This window comes from Phalacrocorax carbo, chromosome 8, assembly GCF_963921805.1.
Source record: "Phalacrocorax carbo chromosome 8, bPhaCar2.1, whole genome shotgun sequence".
In the NCBI taxonomy this organism is placed as follows: Eukaryota; Metazoa; Chordata; class Aves; order Suliformes; family Phalacrocoracidae; genus Phalacrocorax; species Phalacrocorax carbo.
In genome coordinates this window covers 24683006-24688416 of record NC_087520.1, presented here as the reverse complement: position 1 = coordinate 24688416, position 5411 = coordinate 24683006, and positions in this window count along the sequence as shown.

Below are 5411 nucleotides of genomic sequence, written 5' to 3'. Positions count from 1 at the left end.
CTGGTGGTGCCATACTTTAAAAATATGTCTCTGCAATACACACTGCATATTTTGTGACCATGAGCAAGCATCCCCATATGCAGGAAAGGTTTCTTGTGTTTTGTATTGCCCCCAAGCCACACTGAGCTTCAGACTGAAATAATTGTAGGCTTTCAGTGAATGAAGAGTACTCACTGAATCACCCTGCTCGGACCAGGTGAGAAGAAAGGAAAGGGTTGAGCAAAGTCAGGCTGTGCACCTGGGACATCCTTTTGACTGGAAATAAACTCACTGATGGGAGCCTTTTTGGCATCTTAATGATCAGGAACAAAGGGTTAGTTGAAAGAATAACATTGTGAGAAGGAGCAGGCTGCTCTCTGCCACCTTAGTGCAATGAGCTGCTTGTGCTCGGCCATTTTGAGGCATTATCTGTGCTCAGTCAGCTCCAACCCATTCTTCCCACAAGAAATTCTGAAAAATTTAAACATACACAGGAAAAAAGAAATTAAAAGGCCTCTCAGCTTTTGATTTCTTAGGTAGCACTTGTTTTCTACCATATATCTCCCTAACAGAATAAGAGGTACAAACTTAAATGCTATTAAAATAATAATGGAAGATGACACTTTCCTGTTCACTCTCTTTTCAAATCCAGAGTTTAAAACAGCAAAAGGTTTGAGATGTGAAGGACCTCGTAACGCTGTCCTAGTCACAGGTTTGTAGCAGGCTCCAGGAAAGAACACCTAAATTGTGTGCAGAAAGCCATCAGCATTGAGGGCTGATAAAAGGTCAAATATGTTGATGAAATTTGCTCATCTCTGTCTGAAGTCAAAGGGGCAGATGCTGGGATGGAAGGAAGGAAAAACAAGTGCCTCGGCACGATGCAGAGCAGCTGTCCTTGGAGGCTTAGCTGTTTCGCTGGTGTTTTGGGCAATAAGCCACTATGTGGCTATTTCTGCCTCTGTGTCTGGGAAGATTTTGCTATTGTGGAGCGGGGTGGCCCCTTGGCAATTCGTGTAGTAAATCTGATGTGAGGCAATGGGTAAAGCTGGGCAGCACTGTGACTCCTACAGACAGGGCCTTGCTCTTAGTGAGGCACAGGCTTTTTTTTTTTCCAGGCTGTGCAGGGGAGCACCTTTCCTAATTTTAATTCTAAAACCAGGCCTGAGGAACAGCACAGTGTTGGCCAGAGCTGGCTGTGGCAGCAGCTTGGCAGGAAACCGAGGCACTGAACACAATCCAGCCCCTGCTTCTCCCTGTGGAGGTGTGGTGTCAGGGGGCAGCAAGCTGGGAAGGGGAAGCCAGAGTCAGAAGGAGCCATGCTTTCTGGAGAAGGGCTGTCCTCAATGCATCCCTCTAAAAGGAGCAATCCAGTGTGAAGCTGCGGTGATCTGCAGAGTGAGGAAAAGCCTGGGCCAGGGAGGCTCAGGAGGCAGCCAGCTCCCTGCCTGCACCTGGCCTCTGCACCACAGGGACTTCGCTGCTCTAGCATCCACCCTTGCATTTTAGTCGTTGGTTTGGAGCGGCTCGGGGGTAAGATTTCAACAAATAGAATCAAAAAGGTTGCAGGTGACAAAAGGTAGTGCTGAAAAAATGTGAGCAAAGAAGCAAACACAGCTTGGTGCATGTGTGTGCGAGGCAGGACCTGCTAGTGCTTCGCTTGGCTCTAGTTGTGCCTGCCACTTCCTGGAGGGCAGAAAAGCAGCTATTTGATGTGTCCTGAACCAAACTGGATTAAAACCAGGCAATGAAGCAAGTGAAACAAGCAGCTTAATCTGAACCTTGTTACACTGTGGTAGCCAGAGCATCCCAGTGGGAATTAATTTAGTTGTCCTTTTTGGTTTGCAAGGAGATGTGGGAAGATCTCCTGTTAACATAGATGAGCAGATTTTCCTCCCAGACAGTAAATTCCTTATCAGACCTGGCTTTCTGCTGGTTTATGAAGGAGAGAGAATGTAAGGAAAAGGAGTTCAGGGAGAAAGAAGAGAAGGGGGGGGGAACAAAGGAATGAGCAAGCAAAAACTAGTTTTCTGTTGGGTTTGGTTTGCATCAAATACCAGAACTAGTAAATGTGAAAGAACAGATTTCACTGCCAAGAGAGGTAGGAAGAAAGGGGGAAGGTCTCCCCTCCTGGGATGCACTTTCAACTTCCTATTAGCAAATCTGCAGTAAAGGCTTTCCCAGCTAAATGTGAATTACTTGAGTGCTCAGCCACCCTTTGAGTCTGGCCGCATCCCTAAATGTTGTGGAGTTGCCTGTGAAATTGAGCAGAGGGGGTTGCAGCACTTTGGCAGTGGAACTGCCCCTCTGCCGAGACCCTGCCGTCCCTTGTGAGCACTCTCAGCCGGCAAAGTCAAGCATGTTGGTGTAAGCAGTCTCCCTCACCATTGTTCATTTGCAATAGTTAAAGATATTGAGAAATGCTGCTGAGAAGGCAGACGTGCCTCATGCTTCCATCACTTCTCCTTGCTAAAGAAGACAGGCTGTGTTCAGATGGCAGCTGGAGCTGCAGCATCTGAGCATTACAGAGCACTGGGTGCTGTGGGGTGGATGCCCATAGGAAACTCCTGCTCTGGTACAGGATGTTTATTGCTAAAGGCTTGGAGCCAGAGCAGCATATCACAGAATGGTAGTGGTTGGAAGAGACCTCTGGAGATCATTTTGTCCAACCCCACTGCTTGAGCAGGGAGCACAGGACCGCATCCAGGCGGGTTTTGAATGGCTCCAGGGAAAGAGACTCCACAACCTCTCTGGGCAGCCTGTTCCACTGCTCTGGCACCCTCACAGGAAAGAAGTTTTTTCTCATGTTTAGCTGGAACTTCCTGTGTTCCCACTTGTGCCCATTGCCCCTTCGCCTGTCATTGGGCACTATTGAAAAGAGCCTAGTCCCATCATCCTGACACACACCCTTTAGACATTTATAGGTATTGATGAGATCCCCCTCAGTCTTCTACAGGCTGAACAAACCCAGGTCTCTCAGCCTTTCCTCATAAGGGAGATGCTCCAGCCCCCTGATCATCTTGCTAGCTCTGCGCTGGACTTGCTCAAGCAGTTCCACATCCTTGTTAAACTGAGGGGCCCAAAACTGGACACAGTACTCCAAATGTGGTCTTGCTAGGGCAGAGTGGAGGGAAAGGATAACCTCTCTCGATCTGCCGGCCACACTCCTTTTAATGCAGCCCAGGATGGATACCATTGGCCTTCTTGGCCACAAGGGCACGTTGTTGGCTCATGGTCAGCTGCTTGTCCACCAGCACTCCCAGGTCCTTCTCAGCAGAGCCACTTTCCAGTAGTTAAGCCCCCAGCCTGTACTGGTGCATGGGGCTGTTCCTCCCCAGGTGCAGGACCTTGTACTTGCTCTTGTTGAATTTCATCAGGTTCTCCTCTCCAGCCTGTCCAGGTCTCGCTGGATGGCAGCACAGCCTTCTGGTGTATCAGCCACTCCTCCCAGCTTGGTATTGTCAGTGAACTTGCTGATGTTACGCTCTATCCCATCGTCCAGGTCATTGATGAATACGTTGAACAGGACTGGACCCAGCACAGACCCCTGGGGAACACCACTAGTGACAGGCCTCCAACCAGACTCTGCTCCATTGATCGCAACCCTCTGAGTTCTGTTGTTGAGCCCGTTCTCTATCCACCTCACTGTCCACTCATCCAACCCACGCTTCCATACCTTGCCTGTGAGGATGCTATGGGAGACAGTGTTGAATGCCTTACTGAAATCAAGATAGACAACATCCACTGCTCTCCCTTCGTCGACCCAGCCAGTCACTCCATCATAGAAGGCTATCAGGTTGGTCAAGCATGATCTTCCCTTGGTGAATCCATGTTGACTGCTTCTGATAACCTTCTTTTCCTCTACATGCCTGGAGATGACCTCCAGGATGAACTGCTCCATCACCTTTCCAGGGATGGAGTTGAGGCTGACTGGCCTGTAGTTCCCCAGGTCCTCCTTCTTGCCCTTTTTGAAGATTGGAGTGACATTTGCTTCCTCCAGTCCTCGGGCACCTCTCCTGTCCTCCATGACCTTTCAAAGATGATGGAGAGTGGCTCAGCAAGAACATCCGCCAGCTCCTTCAGCACTCGCAGGTGCATCCCATCGGGGCCCATGGATTTGTGAGGATCCAGTTTGCGTAGGTGATCTCTGTCCCAGTCTTTCTCAACCGATGGTCAGTCTTCCTTTGTCCCAATTTGTCCTCTCACCGCTGGGGGCTGAGATGCCTGAGGGCCAGCCTTAGCAGTGAAGACCGAGGCAAAGGTGGCATTCAGTAACTCTGCCTTCTCTGCATCCTGTGTTGCCAAGGCCCCTTCCTTGTTCAGCAGTGGGGCCACTGTATCCCCCATCTTCCTTTTACTGCCGATGTATTTAAAGAAGCCCTTCTTGTTATCTTTGACATGCCTTGCCAGATTTAGTTCCAAGTGAGCCTTGGCCTTCCTTGTTGCATCTCTGCACACCCTGAGAGCATTCCTATATTCCTCCCAAGTGGCCAGTCCCTTTTTCCACATACTGTGAACAAACAGTTTTGAGAGCACCAAGGGGATGTGAGATGTTGTTCCTATCCCATCTCTCGCAAAATAGTACCTCTAAATAGCAAAAAACCAGAGGAGTTTGGGGAACTATGCCCTGAAATGTTTACCTAATCCTTGGGACAAACTTAGCAGGTAACAGGCCCTGTTCAGCCTGTGCCGATAAAGAGAAAAAACATCTCAAACTAATTTCAGTGATTAATCCCACCCTGTGAATCATAATTAATTTGAAGGTCCAGGGGGTTTAGTCTCGCATCAAGTCCAATTTGGTGCTTCCACTAGTGGCAGAGGTCGCAGAAATGGGAGTGAGCCCCTCTGTGCTTCAGATGGTGTCAAGCCAGGAGCAGCAATGAGTGCCTGAGAAGGCAGAGGCAGGATTGGGAAAGAACAGTGGCAGCTTGGAGGGAGGGTTGGAAAATTGCCCTTTACTTCTTGGGTTTTTTTTTTCTTTTAAAGGTAGGTGCTAACTGCAAAATAGAGCTGCATAAATACTGGGGAAGCAACAGGTTATGCAGTAATGACCTGGGGCTTCTGATGCTTTGTGAAGCAAAGATGTGTCAACAGCATTGCTGTTTTGTGAAAAACACAAATGTCACATCAGGCTGGATGAAGAGTTGTGCATAAGAGGCATGAAGCTCCCCTGGTGTTTGACACTCATGAGGTTATAGCTGGAATATTGTCTCCTGTTTGTCCACAGTTTCCTCAGAAGCTAAATACTTCCATGGCCATCTGGTTATTTCCTAACATAGATGAGCAATGGTGCTGCAGGACTTTGTCCTATGAGAAAAGCTGAAACAAAGTGGGGCCGGCCCTATTCATGTCATGCAAATAGAACAGGAAATACTAGGCTAGTGTTGCTGCCTTAGCCATCAAGAAAAAGCACTGAATGGCAGTGGTAATTAAGT